Consider the following 20,713-nt stretch of genomic DNA (forward strand, 5'->3'; position numbering starts at 1 on the left):
ATGAAGACAAAGTGATCCCACAGACGTCATTTCAACCAATAGCACAAGTACAAACTGCGCCACCTCACCGTTCAAGAAAGAAACTGATCAACTATAAAGAAGACTGACTGATAGCACAAGAACAGTATATCGTGGAAATCGAACGATTTAAATTGAGGATGAAATCGATTATGAATTTTATCGGATTTATTATTGATTTCAATATGCGATTTACGATTTTATATTCGAATTAAGATGTAATATGGAATACAGGATTATATGCTTGATTTCCGATTGTATACGTATATTGTGATCTCGCAACTGATTTTCTACTTAAATTATGATTTTATATTAAATTATGATTTTATAGTTGTTATGATTGTAATGTATATTTTGTAATGTATGTTTTTTTATGAATAAATTGCCAGAGGTATCCAGTCCGTGAGGACAAATGAGCCGATATTGCCATATGGAGATGTGGCCTGGGTATCTTTCGGTTTGACGGGATAAATCGGAGGCTATCCATACTTAAAATAAGACAATCATAATATTTTTCATGGGCAGTGTATTATACAAATACAAATACAAAAACAACGCCGCAACAGGCAAAATGCCCAACGAGGTGGCTGATAAAAAGATGCCCATAAAAATATGGATGTCATATACTTCAAAAATACAGCAACCCAATTAAAAATGCAAATAACACAAATTATAAACAATATATACACATGATAAAATATTATACAATGCCCATAAAGAATACTTATGGTTGTCTTATTCTAAGTATGGATAGCTTCTCGATTTACCCCAACATGTTTATCGTATTTCTTTTTGAACGTGTCAATTGTGTTACAATTTACTGCCTCCGGGGGTAAGCTATTCCATTTATTAGCAACCCCATTAGAGAAAAATTCCCTGCGACACCATAACCTTGCATTGTCCCTCACCAATCGATACTGGTGTCCCCTTGTAAAAGCAGTCGATTGGCGGTGTACTAAAAGTTCATGGTCCATCCTATCCATCCCATTGAAAATTTTGAAAACTTCGATCATATCTCCTCGACACCTGCGTTCATCCAATGTAAACATATCCAAAAAATGAAGTCTCTCTTCATAGCTCAAGCCCCGTGTGCCAATAAGGACACGCGTAGCTCTTCTCTGCACCCCTTCAACCAAGTCTATGTCCTTCTGTAGGTATGGTCTCCAAAACCTTACAGCATACTCCAGTCCAGGACGAACTAATCCTCGAAAAAGCGGAAGAATGACTTTAGGAGAACGCGAAGAGACCTTTTTGAAAATGAGACCAAGCATTCTATTCAATTTTTTGACAACCGCTGAACAATGTTCAGAAAACCTAAGCCGCTCGTCAATGAAAATTCCCAAATCGGAGACCCTAGTTGCATCCGGGATAGTGACACCATTCAACTCGTAAGAGAACCGTGGGTTGTTCGAACCAAAATGAGCGACCATGCACTTCTCAACGCTAAACGTCATGCTTCATTCATTTGCCCATGCTGCAATCCTGTTTAGACTGGTCTGGAGCGACTTCCTATCGCTTTCATTCCCGATTACCCCCATTAGCTGCACATCATCTGCGAATTTGCTAGTAATCCCATCGATATCCTGATCGAGTTTATCGATAAAAATTGAAAAAAGTATGGGGCCAAGGACACTTCCTTGAGGAACTCCACTGGTGACGTCTGTCCAACCAGAGAATTCCCCGTTCACCATAACTCGTTGCGACCTATCTCTTAACCACGATTCTATCCAATTCAGCAAGTTGCCCCCTATTCCAATCTCGTGTAAACGCTTCAAGAGTTTGCCATGTTGGACCCGATCGAATGCCTTCTGGAAATCAAGGTAAACAACGTCTACATTTTTGCTCTTACCCAAAGCCTTAGTCACGTGATCATAGAAGTAAAGGAGGTTAGTTACACATGACTTCCCCTTCCTGACTCCATGCTGATTATCCGACAATACATTATTCTCGTCTATCCACTTCACAAACTGCCTTTTGATGATAATTTCCAAAATTTTCGAGAGGGCGCTCGTCAAACTCACTGGACGATAATTGGACACATCTTCTCTACTACCCTTCTTAAATATCGGAACAACATTAGCAAGTTTCCAATCCCTTGGGACGATACCCTCAGAAACACTACTCCTGTATATCTGTGCGACTGGACCCAACAATTCATTAGCACATCCCCTGAGGATCCTGGGATAGATATCATCTGGTCCTGGTGCTTTCTATTAATAATTATATATTATTATATATGTAATTATATATTATTAATATATGTTTTTATAACGGGTTGCTATATTTTGATTATATTTGTCATCCATATATTATATAAGCGGCTTTTTTAGCTACCTCGTTGAGTATTTTGCCTGTTGTGGTCTTTGTGATTGTATAAATCGTTAGTTCATTATAAATATTTACAACGAACATTATAAGTATGATTTTGTTAATATTTGCTTGACTCTCAATTCATAAAATTTGTGAATAGATTATTAACTAAAAATCGGGTACCACAAGGAGAAAGTAACTTGCGAAAAATACGCTGTATCTATTTAGGAAATAAGGCGTGGAGATTGAATTGAGAATATTAAATATCTATCCCTTAATATATGTACTATAGTTAACTACAATTACAATGCTTGTGCACGAAGCAGCATTAGATGTCAAAGAACTGAATGGATTAAAAAAAGCGAACTCCATTACAGAAATTTTTTTCTGGCCTGTGAAAATTCCAATTAAGTTCAAACTTTGTAAAAAAAAAATACCCTCAAACACACACTACCTATTTAAACGATCTCTTCACGGCTTCTTACATTTCTTTCTTTCCTTTTTTCTGGTAAAATGCTTTATTTTTGTTCTCAATAAGTTTTTTTTCCCAACCTCCTCGAAGGTGAAAGTCTTTTAAACAAACAACGTGTAAAACCCCCTTCGGCACATAAACCTCACATCGTATATCCCAAAAGAAGATAATTACACTGCTTCAAAGGAAAAAAAACCCCGACATTATCCGGGAAAAGGAATCTTTATCATCGTTTAATGCTTTGAAAAATTAACAAAAAAAAAAACATAATGAGAAACTAATAATAAAGAGAAGACAGAAAACAAACATCTGAGTGCATTAGGGTTTTGATGTCAGTCTTTTTTTTTCTAAAATAAAATAGATGTTTATTGCGCATTTCGAGATGTTTCTGCATCATAAAATGTACGCTTAATAAAGCTATAAAATTAAATTTTCTCTTTAATGAAGAAGCGAAGTATATTTATCTCCAGTATAAAGAGATACGCGTTTTTAGGTGATTATTTTGGAAGATGTGTTTATGTGCTATGAAATGCCAACTGTATTTATTAAGTTTTTAGTGTGTAGGGGTATTTTTTTCCAACGAAAAGTTTCTCGCTGAACCCTTGAGAGTTATAAGGCTGTTCTGCGGGATAATGAGGCTGTTCTACGGAACTCAAACAAATTTTTGAATATTTATTCAAAAATGTGTGTGTGTCCCACTGCCGTCTCAACAGCATCATACCCTATTGGAAAATTAAAGCGGGCTCAGTCACTAACTCTTTATACACATATCTACTGTAATTAATCAAGATGTGCCAGATTTTATCGGCAAACCCACTGTTCAACTGAGGTCCCCACATGCTCCTCAAATGGAGTGGGGTTGCCAAGACTCCAGTCGGCTTTGTGGTCGGCTGAAGTTGGTTTTATGTAGTTCCCAAGTTCGAGGCGCGAATGCAAGCCAATCTCCCCCGTTAAAAAGGTTCACCATGGAAAACAACGGGCCTACCACGGCAAATATATCCAATCATTGCACTTTATTCACTATTTGATACATAGATGGCAGCACTGAAATTCACACGTAACGCTGTATACGCAGTCAGACTGTTATGTATACACATAGTCACACTTCTGGCACAACTCAATTAATAATAAATTGTCAATGGCGATAGACCGGAGTTGTGCGCATTTAAATGAATGCCGGGACTCTAACCCGGGGAAGCACGGAGATGATTCTCATAACTTTTGGTTTTTCACACACTGTATAAATGCATCATAAAAGCCCCGTGAAGAGTATCACCACGAGGGGGAAGCACCAAAGATCTCAGCCTAAGGCACTACCGCGGGATGTGAAGGGCCATGGGTCTCCATGTAGTGGCAGATCGAACCGATGGTTTATGGAGGCATGTTCACGAGTCAAGAACTTTGGTTATAACCATCACCAAAAGAAGAAATCCCATACTAGAACTCTGGCATTTGCTTTCAATATACCATCATAAAAACAACAACTATTTTTAATCCAATTCTCACAACTTTATTCACGGGGGGGCCATTCCACTTAACATGTTGCAAAGAGGTAAACTACAATACTCTTCATGCTTTTCGCATAGCCAACCATTATATAAGCTTCACTTTTATATCGTAACACTCCTCCTTGCCAAAGCATGACGAAAGGAAAAATAACATTGATGCGCTTCATCCTCCTTTTCTGCAGCTGGTTTCCTGCTGCTGGACTTGCTAGCCTTTGGCACATTCTCTTCCTTCACGACTATTTCGGCACCGTTATCGACGTCGGACTCATCGTTCTTCCATTACTTACCTTGGTGATCATCACCATGTTTCTTGGATGGCAAAACTGCATCCTCTTCTTTCTCTCCACTCTACCATTTCTTCGTCCTTTTTCTTTTTTGTCAGCCGGCCTATGACCTTTCGCTTCGGTAACTTCGATTCGCAATCTGAATCCAAGCCGGTGCCGTCATCACTGTCCTCCTTCTCGTGTTCGGAACCTTCTTGCTCCTCATCTTTAGTTTTTGTCATCGCCGCCTTGCGCTCGCGTTTCTTCCGACTGACTTTCACGTTGGCGGTACCATCCTTGTCGGAGTCGTCGTCTTGGTCGCTTTCCTTGGCAGCTGCTTTAGCCGGTCTCTCGCGCCTTTTCCGAAGCCGCTGTGGTGGTCGAATGGTCAAAGTGACAGACTCGCATCACGGGGATCCGGGTTCGAACCCCACCGGTGCCACAATTATGGTCGGTTGAAGTTGGTTTTCTGTGGTTCCAACTTCAAGGCGCGAATGTGAGCCGATGTTCCCGTTAAAATGTCTCGCCACAGAGAGCAACAAGCCTACAACGTTACAAATATTCAATCATTACACTTCACTCATAATTTGAAGTATAGATGACAGCACTGAAATATCAGACACAACACTAGCTACACTCAGACAGTTAGGTGCACTCACTTTCTTCCAGACTCTGCCACGAAGCTGGGCTGGAAGAGAGCTCGGCAACGGGATAAGTCCGGTGGCAGAGACCCTGGCGTTCATTCATTCATGCGCCTTTTCCGACTGGTGTTATGGGTGGTCGTCTAAGCCGATCGGGCTGCCCGACAACGTTTGGTTTGGCGGTTTCTCTTCAACGACAGCGTCGCTCGCCTTGCCAGCTTCCTCAACAGTCACTTGTCTGCTTCTTCCTTTATAGCTGCTTTCTACATTTTTGCACCAGGTGATTTCATCGATTCTTCGACGGTGGCGGGAACCTAAATCCGAATATTAGCATTAAACTGCGCTTCATTGACAGCTTTGTATGACACAGGATCCCCATAAAAACTTGTAGGTCTTCTTTGTCTTTTGCTTCTTCTAACATCAGGTGGTTGCTTCGGAGCGATTGTAGGCTGTTCCGAATTTCCAACCATTTGCTCTGCATGCTTTAAGTCGGGTAATGGATCCCTTAGAGAGGTTCCAGGAGATGTCACTTCTGTACTTCTTGGTCATTTAGATTGACTATTAATTAACTTTCTTTCAATTGACAATCTGTTTGACTCCTCCTGGATGGAGAAAAGTCTCATCAAACCTCACATTCCTACCGACGAAAAATATGTCTTCGTTTAAGTTACACAACTTGTATCCCTTGATCCCTTCAGGATATCCAATGAAACGCACTCTTGTGAGCGCTTTCCCAACCTTCCCTTTACTTGAGTTTTATCGATATGCGCATATGCTTTGCAACAAAAAATTTTAAGATGACTAGTTTCGACAGGCCTTCTGTTCCAAAGTTGTTCGGGTATATCTCCCTGGATAGCTTCAGATGGACATTTATTCCGCAAATAACAGGCGACGACATCTGCCCACAAGTTGTTTGAAACCTTCGAGTCTAGCACAAGGCATCTGGTCACGTCGAACAGGGTGTGATTCATTTTCTCAGCCCATTCTGCTCTGGAGTTCTAGGGACCGTGAGCTGCCTCGATATTCCATTATTGTTTGAAAAGTTTTCAAATTCACAAGTGATATATTCACCTCCATTGTCGCTTCGTAGAGTAGCGATTTTAACTCCATGTAAATTTTCGTCTTTTTGAACTCAATAAATTTCTTGAGGACTTGACATTTGGATTTCATATGTTTAACTACAGAATACCTTGAGCAGTCGTCAACAAAGGTGACGATACTATGGCGAATATTAGTTATAATTAAGTGTCTCTGTAGTCGCCAGTCCAGGAGCTGGATCACTGCTGCTTCGGCTGTGTAGTTCTGCTGAGCAATTGATGTGGCTGTGTGACCAGCCCAGGTGCTGGGCCACTTTTGCTGCGGCTGCTTGGCAACTAGTCACACTGCTACTCCAGTCAAGGCATTCCTGATACAAACGTTCGGGGAAGACAAAATCAGTAGCAAGAGTTGCAGGTTCCCATAGCTTCATCGGCCTCCACATTTCACACAGGCAGACTTCCGGTTATGGGGATACTTGAAATCCCGGGTCTATTGATCTGGTCTATTCAATCTTGCGAAACTGAAAGATGCGATACGCCGAGAGTTGTCATGTATACATCCGGACCTGCTACACTCTGCCGTTGCTGGATTTGTTTATTTTTTATTTATTTATTTACACATCTCAACAGGCTGAGCCCAATTACAGAGATGTGAAACACACGGACATAAGAATACGAAAAATAATGAAAATTATTTAAAAAAAAAATGATTCATCGAATTTACACGTTAAAAATAAAATCATCAACAAACATATAATATAAAAATATGCATGCGCAACGGAAGCACACATTGAGAATTCAATATGAGGAAGACAAGACGTCCAAAATAAAGAATGGAAAAAACCAAAAATAGATGAGAAAACAAGGAAATATATGCAAATTAATATAGCACCTAGTGGAACATAGAATCCTTATAAAACTACCTGGGAATTCACCCGTACTATAATTTGTGCATGCTCGCAAAATGGGTGAAGCATTTAAAATGTTCGTGTGGGCACGAGGTAAATAAAAAACATTTCGGGAACTATGAACCCGTCACTCGCGAAATGGCACGGAAATATTAATTAGGCTCGTCACATAATAGTAATCGATTCTGCCGTTAAGAAGTTTATGAAGGAATGATAGATCTCACTTTGTACGTCTGCTATCGAGAGATGCCATCTTGAAAAAAGGGAGAAGATCCGAAGTAGGCGCATCTGGGACGTACCCGCCAAAAGTCTTCCGGAATAATGACCTCAAAAACTTTTTCTGTACATGTTCGATATGTGCGCTCATCACTGCAGGCCCCATATCACTGAGCCGTGCTCAAGTGAGGGTAAGACAAATGCGAGAAACAGTCGTACCATCGCTGGAACTAAGGTGAATAGCCCAGACGACCTCACGAGAGAGCCAAGTGACTTGTTGGACTTTGACAAGACAATTTCCGCGTGAGCACTGAAGTTCGAATCGCTTTTGAAAATTACACCTAAATCCATTACCATGCTCTTTCTTACTATAGATGCTGTATCTACGATGTAATCGTAAAGTAATGGATGTAATTTTCGCGTGAATGACACTGCACTTTGAAACATTCAGACCCAGATTGTTGTCACGACACCTATCATTCAGATGGAATATATCATTTTGAAGAGCCAAGCAGTCTTCTAAGGATCGAATTGATCGATGAAATTTTAGGTCATCGGGGAACGTGAGGCAACTGCTATTTTGAAGATACAACGGTAAGTCATTTACAAAGATGAGAAAAAGTGACGGACCAAGATTGGACCCCTGAGGAACACCAGACTTGCTTGTATATGGTTTAGAAAGATGTCCTGATGGCAGCTTACCGATGATTGTTTTGTCACCCAAATAGGAAGCGAACCAAGCTACAGATTCATTTGACAAACAAAGATGTGAGCTTAATTTGGTTAAGAGTACATGAGGATCTACTGGATCGAAAGCCTTTTCAAAATCTGTGTATATGGTATCTATCTGTTCCCCATTGTCAAGAGCAACCGACAGATCATGGGTGAAGTTCGCAAGGTTGGTTACAGTTGAGCGTTTGCGAACAAAACCGTGCCGAAACGGACTCAATGAAGGCGCAAAGTGACTATACAGTTTTTTAAATCAATGATTCTAGAATTTTGGCGAACGAACTTGGAATCGAAACTGGTCTGTAGTTACTTACATTGGATGGGTCGCCCTTTTTGTGAGTAGATAGATAGATAGAACCACTTACAACCCCGGACTGATGCAAAGAACCTTACTTCCGTTACCTCAAAAGAGGCAGAGGTGTGTCGGAAAAGTTAGCAAAGATTTATAGTGGTGGCTCCCCTTGCCTCTTGCAAGTTTCGAATTACTAGCGTCGTTTTCCCCATGAAGACAGTCATTAACTCAATGCAACATACAAGCCATTTGACAAAAATGGATGACTTAATCCAATGACTAGGGAGAAAAATTGCACGTGCGCCCAGTGGCACATAAAGGCCGGAGACCACAGCCTGGGATTTCAAAAGAAGGGTGGAAAAGACTTGTGGGCAAGAAAGAAGAAAAAGAAGCTGGCATGTTGAAGTGAAAGAGATTTGAGAATGGTCTAAATACACAATGCATACAAATTACATATATACAGCGCCTCGACTGTGACGGGGAACGAAGAAACAAAGCCTCCGTCCACAGCGCTGAGCAGTTCTGCTCGTTCTTCCCCTTACAGAACATGCAATATATACACACACAGAATACACACATAGTCCGCACTGAGAACAATCAAACAGAGCCTCCGTTGACAGTGCTGGGCATTCACATTTGAATTACATGCATACATTATTTACTTTACAAAAATTTCCCTTTTTTATACTATTGGGAATGCACATGAACATTACTATGAAGGTAGTATTGGGTACAAATATCACCATGAGCTCATACAAATATTCAAGGTTACAAAATTACTATCATACTATAAAAGTGCGGCGGGAACAGTCAAACACAGCCCCCGTTCACAGTGTTGGGTGGCAGCGATCACATTTGAATTTCCCATACATATATTTACATAATATATTTATACTAGCTGATACCCGGCGACGTTGCCCGCCCCGTAAAAAATGTATATATGTATAGCTTATTAATATTATTTCTTAATCAAAAAAATTCTGCATCAAGTACGAAAAAAAGCGACTTCAGGTAGTCGCTTGTTTTTGGATACACAATATTTTTGTTTGTCCATCTGATGTGTAGATGTACAAATTTTTGGGATTACCAACACGCGAACAGGCGACGAAAAGGTGTCCGTGTGAAAAACAGGGCTGAAGTAGGTTGATACCTGCAACTGGTAACGACAGGCCTTGCGCTTTGTTGATTGCCATGACAAAAGCTAAATTAATCGGGAACTGTAATCGCTTGAAAGTGAATGGCATTTCTTCAGTGATGATTGGGATACGTGGAATGAAGACGTCTTCTCCTTTGGCACATCCAGTTAGAATCGTTGCTTCGATGATGTAATTGTGCAATTTCTTCACGCGGAGTCTGTTGCTATTGCAGAGTCTCGGTGTCTCCAAATTTCTTAAAAACATTATAGTTGCTCCGACTTTGAGGGTCAAGTTGTGTGGTGACACACCCGGAATATGCAGAGAGTTCAGAAATTCTGCAGAATACAGAACTATCTGCGCCGTGTCTGTGACAGTGTTAACTGATTTGTAAGATGGGGAGTCTCCTGGAATAATTTGGAGGATTTTTCCGTTGATCTTGTTCACACTGTCATTTTTCTCACAAAGCCACTCATATTTTTGGTGATTTTATTGAATGATTAAGAAGACTTTGTCTGCAAGTTCTTGAACTGAGTTTATATATATAAGAACTGGCAAAATCCATTTGGGAACGTTATCAGTCCAGTGCTTGGGTCGACGGGAATTCTTCCATTGCCAAGTTTGATGCAACTGATGTGAAAATGATAGCAGTGCTGAGTCATTTTGCAGTTGAACTCGCATGTTGGTGGATAATGATAATTTTTTAGCTTCGTGCCAGAGTGTTGATGTCCTAACAAACTCGAGGCGACCACCGATAGACAGAACCTTCACTTCCAACCCATCTCACTAATGGCAGTAAATTGCAATGAAGCATTGAGTTCATCAGCTGGCGTAGAACATTTTTATTCCCTGTTTTATCGTCGTAGTTGTTGTTCTCTGTTGTTAGTGACGTCATATGTCCAGCTTCTGCAGCGAATATTATTCAAACTCCTTTTAAGCACTTTTTAAATTGAAACTATACCTCAACGATGGGTGGTTGATGAGATAAAGGCCACATTAGCACTTACAGGACACCCTGTATACATGCAAGCAAAAATATCTGGCGCTTCCAGAGTTTTCTTCAATTACTGGGAGTATTGAAAAAGAGCCAAACCATTATAAAGGAATAAACTGTAATGATGGCAGCGTTAAAGATGTGACAAACCATTGTAAAGACATATACACGTCTGAAACGCATTGTTGGGAACCACGGTAACCAAAGTAAACGTTCCGAAAGTAATTGTTGAGGCCCCAAAACCATTGTTGCCCGACAGTTTTTTACCCATTTCGGGCATTTGCCCAGCTCTGACGAACTTTTAAAGTAGCCTACGGTTCGATCCCGGACCTGTTTGGTATATATGCAAAATCTGGCGACGATCGGTCTAAAACTGTGGATTTGTATAAAGAGCATACATACATACATACATACATACTTTCACATTTATATATAAGATAATATACGCTATTTACATAATATAAGTTTCCCTTTTTATATAATTGTAACGGACGTGCCAGTAATTCACCACAACCTTTGACTACGTAAGCAGGAATACCATCTCGACCGATGGCCCTGGATGACTTTAGCTTCCTTATAGCGCACAGGACGTCAGCTTCCCTAAACTGTATATGGAAGAGGTCTCTTTCAGCCAAAAACTGAACTTGTGAAATCGACTGTAAAGAAATATTTCTATTCGTAAGCACAGATTCAAAGTAATAACTTCGAACCGCGAAGGCATTAGCGGTTTCTTGGCCATTTGATGAAGTACAGCCATTAAAGTGCATTGTGCTTGGAATGATGCCACGTTTTCGTTTGGACTTTATGAATTGACAAAACAATGAAGGATCCCGTTGGAGACCATCTTCCTATATGCAGTTTGGAACTTTTCTTAGCATAAGCGTCTGACCAAACAGAAGTGAAGTTTAGACTCCACACTCCCGGTACTAATAATAAGATAATTTTTCCTAGCTTGATGTTTTATGGCTATTCTGTGAATGATTTCACTGTTGAACCGTGGAGGGAATTTACGTCGATGCGCTTTCTTTTGTGGAACACAAGAGCCGAATACCCGATGCAGACTTTCATAGGATAGATTCACCGCAGAGTTAGCGTCATTGATGTGAAGGAAACTGTCCCAATACAAATTTCCTAGCAAGTGGTACAGCTTAACAAAGTCGGCCCTACTGAACTGATAGGAAGTTATTCCACAATTTCTTATGTATTTCTCCTGGCATTCCACATTCAACTTGAAGAAAAATTTCAAGTGACGGATGGTGTCTATCTTCTATAATTAGAGAACATTCACAGTGTTCAATACGGCAAGCTATCCAATTGTAACAAACAAGAACAAGATCGAGAAGCCGCTGGTTGGCGTTTGGCACTGTGTTAACTTGTTTCAGCCCATGATAATTCAGGTTATCAAACAAACTATTTACAATTTCACAAGCTGAGATAGGTTGAGGTGGATCCGCTGACCAATCAATATTGGGTGTATTAAAATCACAAATGATCATAAGCTCATGCATTTTGAAAACAGGGAATGCTTCTTCAAAAGTTTTAAAGAATTCGATGTAATCAGCAGTTACAGATTTAGGTGGAAAATAAACATTGCAATAGTGACTATGTGATGATCGGAGGCCTAACCCGAACGCACATAGATTCTGCGGAACAGCACCATGTAGCCAGTTCAGTGCTTTGCAGGTTATTATTAACGGCAATTAGAAATCTGACTCGACTGCAATGTGTTATCCCCAGTGGTGGTGGTTGTGTGGAACACATACTGTTGTAATAAACGATCTAGAGGCATTCTGTTCGTTATTTGGTATTCATAAATAATATACTAAATGCATCTCATATATAAATGTGAAAGTATGTATATATGTATGTATGCTCTTTATACAAATCTACAGTTTTGACCGATCGTCGCCAGATTTTGCATATATACCAAACAGGTCCGGGATTGAACCGTAGGCTACTTTAAAAGTTCGTCAGAGCTGGGCAAATGCCCGAAATGGGCAAAAAAACTGTCGGGCAACAATGGTTTTGGGGCCTCAACAATCACTTTCGGAACGTTTACTTTGGTTACCGTGGTTTCCAACAATGCGTTTCAGACGTGTATATATGCCTTTACAATGGTTTGCCACACCTTTAATTCTGTTATTATAACAGTTTATTCCTTTGTAACGGTTTGTCACTTTTCCAATCCTCCCAGTGATTGAAGAAAACCAGGAAAGCGCCGGGTATTTCTGCTAGACTATATACAGGGTGTCCTGTAAGTTCTAATGCAGCCTTTATCTCATCAACTGCCCATCGTAGAGGTATAGTTTCAATTTAAAAAATGCTTAAAAGGCGTTTGAATAATATTCGCTGCACAAGCTGGACGTATGACGTCGCTGACAAAACTGAGAATAAAAATGTTCAACGCCAACTGATGAACTCAATGCTTGCCTCAAATCATCAGCACTCTGGCACGAAGTTAAAAAATTATCATTATCCACCAACATGCGAGTTCAACTGCAAAATGACTCAGCACTGCTATAATTTTCACATCAGTTGACCAACCAGTAGACCCAAGCACTGGACCGATTACGTTCCCAAATGGATTTTGCCAGTTGTTAAACTCAGTTCAAGAACTTGCAGACAAAATGACTAAAACCATGAGTGGCTTTCTGAGAGCGATTCTGGCACCGAAAAATTACAGTGTGAACAAGATCAACGAAAAAATCCTAAATATTATTCCAGGAGACTCCACATCTTACAAATCGGTTGACACTGTCACAGACATTTAGTTCTGTATCCTGCAGAATTTCTGAACTCCTTTGGATATTCCGGGTATGCCACCACACAATTTGACCCTCAAAGTCGGAGCACCTATAATGCTTTTAAGAAATTTGGAGACACCGAGACTCTGCAATGGCACCAGACTCTGCGTGAAGAAATTGCACAATTGCATCATTGAAGCAACGATTCTAACTGGATGTGAAAAAAGAAGAAGTCTTCATTCCACGTATCCCAATTATCACCGAAGAAATGCCATTCACTTTCAAGCGATTACAGTTCCCGATTCGTTTAGCTGTTGCCATGACAATCAACAAAGCGCAAGGCCAGTCGTTACCAGTGGCAGGCATCAACCTACTTGAGCCCTGTTTTTCACACGGACACCTTTTCGTCACCTGTTCGCGTGTTGGTAATAGCAAAAATTTGTACATCTACACACCAGATGGAAAAAGAAAAAATATTTTGTATTCACAAGCGATTGCCTGAAGATTTTAATTAGAATATTTAAAAATAAAAGTAATTTTTTCTTACTTGATGCAGAAATTTTTTTGATTAAGAAATAATTAATAAGCTATTCGTATATAATTTTTTTACGGGGCGGGCAACGTCACCGGGTATCAGCTAGTAATATATATATTTAACCACATACACTGAATAGGAAAGATAACTGCAAACACTAAAGCTGTATAAAAATATGGTTTCAGCAAAAAGCTTCGCCCTTCGTGACTTATTCGACTAAGACGATTTAACTTCGCCACTCGCACTGACAAATCACGGCATGCTGATTTTTTCCATTCTCGATTAAAAGTAAACAGTGCTGTTGGGAGGGGTCAGCGAAATATAGCATCAATTGTTGCACTCGGAATCTAATCATGTCTGTTTCATACGCCCGCATGCCAGGATGTCGATGCGGTCATACCTTTGAATACTTCCACACCTAGAATATAATTATTCAAGCATATTTTAAACAATCCATTTGAATTCACCAGCAGCGGGTGAATGTTCTTTTCACGAACTTTTTTTTTCACTGTCCGAGGTAGCATTTCATCTGGCTAGAACATCGAGTTGTCCATTATACCGCCAAAGTCGTGGAAGTTCAAATTTTAGAGATAGTGAGGTGACAGTTGGGACCGATACATTATAAATGGACATGAATAACTTAACGTGTAGGGAAATGAGACCATAATTGTAGCGTTGTCATTCCTCATGTGCACAATTTATATACGCTGTGCTATCGGAAATCCCTTAATCTTCATGGAGAATAATTCCCGTAGCCATCATCCTGCTTATATTAGCAGCATGATGATCGATTGTAGGGGTGAAGGAATGGGCTGGAATCGATTGAACCACGCACTCCCTGACCGCAATCCCCAGGAACATGAAATATTTAGTTGGTTTTAAGATGAAATGAATTTTTAATCGGAGTTATTTTGCATTTTGAGTCTATCAGATTTTGATAACAGTGGGCTTCCAGATCTATGTGTAGGCCGGGCCTCGACTCATCTCCTTCTGTTTCATGACGATATAATTTTGCTCGCAAATTCACCAGCTTCCATGCAAAAGAAAATTAACCTCCTTGAGCAATTTTGCACTGCTTAACGTAACGGAAGGAAAACGTTCAAAACATGATCACTTGATCACTCACAAAATTTGGGGATAGAAAATTGATGTAGCACCGAATTATATTTATTAGGGGGTCCCGTTTTCGTACGAGTATTCTATTCCCAGGGCTATATAATAAAGGCTATTTCATTTACCTGTTTGGTAAACAGGAGATCGTGGGTTCGGATCCCACCGGTACCTCGTGGGGATAATTTTTTCAAACTCGATCATGGTATCGATGGGATTACTAGCAAATTCGCAGATGATGTGAAGCTAATGGGGGTAATCGGGAATGAAGCGATAGGGAGTTGCTCCAGACCAACTTAAACAAGATTGCAGCATGGGCAAACTAATGGAGCATGACGTTTAGCGTAGATAAGTGCATGGTCGCTCATTTTGGTTTGAACAACCCACGGTTCTCTTACGAGTTGAATGGTGTCACTATCCCGGATGCAACTAGAGTCACCGATTTGGGAATTCTCATTGACGAGCGACTTAAGTTTTCTGAACATTGTTCAGCGGTTTTCAAAAAAGCGAATAGAATGCTTGGTCTCATTTTCAAAAAGGTCTCTTCGCGTTCTCCTAAAGTCATTCTTCCGCTTTTTCGAGGCTTAGTTCGTCCTGGACTGGAGTATGCAGTAATGTTTTGGAGACCATACCTACAGAGGGACATAGACTTGGTTGAAGGGGTGCAAAGAAGAGCTACGCGTGTCCTTATTGGCACACAGGGCTTGAGTTATGAAGAGAGACTTCATTTTTTGAATATGTTTACATTGAATTAACGCAGGTGTCGAGGAGATATGATCGAAGTGTTCAAAATTTTCAATGGGATGGATAGGATGGACCATGAAATTATAGTACACCGCCAATCGACTGTTTTTACAAGGGGACACCAGTATCGATTGGTGAGGGACAATGCAAGGTTATGGTGTCGCAGGGAATTTTTCTCTAATAGGGTTGTTAATAAATGGAATAGCTTACCCCCGGAGGTAGTAAATTGTAACGCAATTGACACGTTTAAAAAGAAATACGATAAACATGTTGGGGTAAATCGAGAAGCTATCCATTCTTAGAATAAGACAGCCATAAGTATTCTTTATGGGCATTGTATATTTTATCATGTGTATATATTGCTTGTAATTTGTGTTAATTGCATTTTTAATTGGATTGCTGCATTTTTTAAACATATGACATCCATATTTTTATGGGCATCTTTTTATCAGCCACCTCGTTGGGCATTTTGCCTGTTGTGGCGTTGTATTTGTATTTGTATTTCTTTGATGTTGCGCTTGTCACCTTGGCTTAGTGGGAGTGGTCTCGGAGTTGCTATCTGAGGTTCCCGATCCTGCTTTTTTTCTCTCGCAAACGACATCAGCCTACAAAACATACTGAATTGAAGATAATCATATTAAATTTTAGTTGTTTATTTTACTGTTTTAAGTTAGCGATCTCTTGTTTATGGTATTGTTTTGGTGTCACTGGTATGAGCGGGTGGTATATTCTTTTTATTTAACGAAAAAATAACAAGTTCAACATGATAGAGCAGGCAAAAACAGAATAAAAAACTGGTACAAAAAGACAAAAACGGAAACAAACAAAATTCATTCTGTGACTCCAAGGGACTAGGGTGTCCTTCCAGTCTCTCAGGACCGTCATTTCAACTTTTCCGGGGGGGGGGGGAGGCAAAGCACATGTACTCGATGTATATATATATATATATATATATATATATATAATTTTTAGTTCATTTTCAAAAGCCCCCCCCCCCCCCATAAATGACGGGCGTGCCTCCAGTGGTCTACAAAAAAATAATCTATTGTGTGTTGGCACACGGCAACCGTCATTCATATATATATATACACACACAAGAAATAATTATTTTAGGAAAAAGGAAAACAATAATGAATTTTATGAGAGTGAAATAGAGCCTATGCAGTGGGTCGTTATCAGGGGAAACACCACGCATGGTTCGAAAAGTGTAGGCATTTCTGAAGGATGACTATGCCTAATTGCATAGAAAATGCCGACCCTTGTTCCCCGACGCCTGCCTTCTCAAAAACATGTTGGACGAAAAAAAGACAATGAAAAAATGTTAAAATACAAAATTTGAAAAAATATATACAGAGCTTCAGATTAGAAGCTCAAAGAAGCATGAGAAATATATATACAAAGTTACAGGAATATAATTACAGTGAATATTTTACGGAAAATGTCAAAAATAAATTAAAAATCTCGGCATACAAAACGCGAAGTGGGCAAAAATTGCTGTAGTTATAAGGAAGGCTGCTACGACTCCACTCAGCGCTTCACGATACTAATTCGTGTTATAAGGAACTGAAAAGTGTGTCCCTCTGGTGTATTGGCTAGCGCACTTGCCCGGTATGCAAGAGGACCCGAGTTCGATTCCCAGAGGAGGGAAATCACTTTCCTTCCCAAATATCAGTTTCGGCATAACACCCAGAAAATTAAATTTCTGGATGGTTGTATGGTTTTCGTGCGCGTCACGGAATTGTATTCAAGAAATTGTGCGGTGGAATCTGCTGAGTCAATGATGAAATATTGGGAAGAATGGAGTAAAAAATTGCCGAAAATGTTCGAGGAATATCCACCAAATGATGTATACTAGGAGTGATCAACAGCTTGTCCGCGGGCTGCATGCGACCGATGTTTGCGAAGGCGTTGGAATACTCAGCAAACCCACCAAACTTTGATCAATCAGTTTTTCCAAAAGATGTAAGTTCAGTATCTAAACTTAGTACAATATTTCTTTTGCAATTTGAATTGTGTATATCTGTGCAATAATTATGTACTTTCATAACGTCAAACGCATCTTATATTGTCAGAATTTCGTTCATTTGCAAAGAAAGAACCATTTCAGTCATCGCTTATAGAGTATCGCATTTTATAGATTCAACAGAAACCCCTTTTGATGTAGACATCCATTATTTACGGACGATGTCTTAGTACATATTAACAATACATATAGTTTACTACGAGTGAGTAGTAGTGTTTGGTGCGTTTCTGGAGGGGTGCAGCCACATATTAGAATTCATAAAAAAAAAATTCCACTTCTATCGAGTGGAATGACATCGTTTATCAATCTCCCTCCTCAATATTGTGTATTCTGCATTGTTTCTATTTCTTATCATACATCCATAGCATTATGGTTATAAACCGAGAAGAAAGAAAACACGGCACCACTCCAGAAAAGCACCAAAGACAACCGAACCAATCCAAGTACGGTCTCTTTCAGTGCATACGAGCTCCAAGAAAACATTGAGAGATTCGTTGCTTTGCAGTCTAGTGGTCTAGGGCGTTTACCCGTAAAGTGAAAGGACGTGGGTTCGATTCTCCCCGCAAAGGCAGTTGACTTTTCTCTCTTTCCAAAAATTCATCTTCGCAACAGCCAGTTATTAAAAATCTACGAGTCATTAACTGTGATAAAAATTATCAGCTCGAATTTTTTTTTTTTTTTTGACATTTAAGGGTAAAACAAAGTGTTTTGGACATGTGAAATGATAATTCAATACTACTTAACTATCAACAGTTACGTATGACCTATTGATGTTCCAGGACTCTTTCTGGTTGCTGTAATGAACGTATCTTCACGTAACGGACAAGAATATATACAGTATATTGAACTGGCGTTAAAGGAAATAACAACTGACCCACGGGATTATTCGAACGGTCATTTCAGCTTCTTTTTCCGGATGCTTTCCATCTTTCTTCATTAACAAGGATGCTGGTCACACAACCTACTTTGGGAGGATAATAGACGCTTCGACATTAAAGTCTGATAACTTATAGTTATCGGAAAAGAAACAAAGAATAAATACCTTAAGATGAACTCCCTTAGAACATCTATTTCAATGACAACTTCTGATTGTGTTTCAGAAAAATCATCAGATTTGATAGAAAGATATTATTGGATGGGGTTAATCAAGTGAATCTTCAGGTTTTCTTTCTACAGAAACAAATGAAAATATCGGAAATTTATGAATTTTTAATTATTGAATTATTCTATGACCTAAATATTGGCTTTTAATGTTGCAACTGTACTTTAATGCAATAATTATAATACTTAGCTGGCATTTATATTACAGCAAAGCCTCTCCTAACGATTACCTCGTAGCAACGGTAATCTCCGAAAAACGGCCACATTTTGTTGGAACCCAACGCGTCTCATAGACATTGGGACATTGACAACATTCCAAGTAACCTCCGAACAACGACCACTTTGGACATGTAGTCGGGGAAAAAATAGACATATATCGCAAAGATAAAATATAATTTTCAAGGGAGTTTTCCCGTTCCCCGAACTTTATGGGGAAAAAGATTACTTACCCTTTCTTATCCTGGGTACAAATGCTACATGGGTGTATTGAAGGCAGTGGAGAGGAAAAAACACTGGAAGAGATAATATAGGGGAGAACAGAAGAGAACTATTGTCAGCACTGTAGTCACTACAGAGATATGCAAGTTATCAGATTACTGGAAACAATTTTGTTTATTCGGCGCTGCCTACTCTAGAAGGGAAGGTTTCGTCCAAAAAAATTGTGCTCGCAGAATAGGAATAGAAATGTACAGGGTATCAATTATTTGAGAAGGACGCGAGTCAATATATACATATTTTTTTTTTTTTTGGAACTGCTGGTACACCTGCTTTGTCCATATCAGTTTTTCCCGCTTGTTGTGTTCTACCTCAGCAATGCAAGCCTAAATTTTAGGATTTCATAATAGTGCTGTCGTTCGATTAATCAATATTATTATGATACTGTATATCAAAATATAACCAGCTATTTGAATATAATATTTTAATGAGATTTTAATATGATTATGTAACTATTGTGTAATCAGTTACAGAATGGTATGTCATTTCACGAGCAATAAACGTAGATCGTCAGTTTTTTTTTCCAGAAATAAAACTACCACTCCCAGTAACGGCCACCTCCCAACAAGGGCCACTAACGGGAACATGGAAATGTCTCCGTAATTGTAACGGCCGCCTTCCAAGAACGGAGACATTTTCATGGTCCCGTTAGTGGCCGTTGTTCGGAGGTTATACTGTATATCAGTCAATTCCGTTTATTATCTTCAAATTTAATTCGGTAAAACTCAGTTTAACGACATCGAGTATTGAGCGAATTTTTCTTGTTATAACCGATATGTCGTTGCAACCATGGTTGACGTTCCGGTGACTTTTTGGACGAAAAATACGTATAATATTTAGGCACAATCAAATATTATGCGTGAAGTTGCAAAGGATTTGTAAGGATTCAACAATGCGAAATATTGCAAATTTATGCGAATAATATTTCCAACAGTGAAAATGTCAAATATTGTTCAGAAATGACTTTTTGCGAGAAACTTGCGTGCTACAGCAAGTCTCTCGTTGATATAATACATATTTCGCGGAAGTGGGGATTCTATATGGAAATATATGCAAGATGAATATTTAGTCATTTTGTTATAATACAATTTATAAATTATGAAAATGACCTTCATCCCCGATTCTAGTAAATAGCGATAATGGAAAGGCATTTTCATTGAAAAAACCGGTTGTAATTTGTTCATTTTTGTAAAGAAAAATGTTGGTAATGCCAAAATAACGGGAAATGTCCCTTGTACGGTTCATGTCAAAGAGAAGATAGTTGAAGTGACGAACATAAATTTTTTTTTCCAACATTTTATCAATTAGGCAACAATGGAACAATACGTACATTCACTTAGCGTGATAAACTGCAGTTAAATGCTATAAAGAGGTTCGCGTAGTTAAACGCCGAGCAAAAGCGACGAAAAATGTGTCGTTATATGCGAGTTCTTCTATCAA

General features: G+C 39.3%; 1 long non-coding RNA gene across 2 annotated transcripts in view; it reads right to left on the reverse strand.

Moving 5' to 3' along the window:
* Window positions 1-19,301, reverse strand: part of LOC149075431 (uncharacterized) — an 84,476-nt gene extending 65,175 nt beyond the window's left edge. Inside the window, exons 1-2 of one of the 2 annotated variants that reach the window (XR_016194192.1) lie at window positions 19,228-19,301; window positions 18,720-18,847 (exon numbers count right to left, since the gene is read on the reverse strand). This is a non-coding gene — a long non-coding RNA (uncharacterized LOC149075431). Of the gene's footprint in view, window positions 1-18,719; window positions 18,848-19,008; window positions 19,105-19,227 lie in introns of those variants that run through there. The other variant, XR_016194191.1, reaches the window with a different exon arrangement.
* Window positions 19,302-20,713: the final 1,412 nt, after the last annotated feature.

This window comes from Pholcus phalangioides, unplaced genomic scaffold (assembly GCF_987345545.1).
Source record: "Pholcus phalangioides strain wild (caught in Gottingen) unplaced genomic scaffold, Ppha-v1.0 ptg000015l_1, whole genome shotgun sequence".
NCBI lineage: Eukaryota > Metazoa > Arthropoda > Arachnida > Araneae > Pholcidae > Pholcus > Pholcus phalangioides.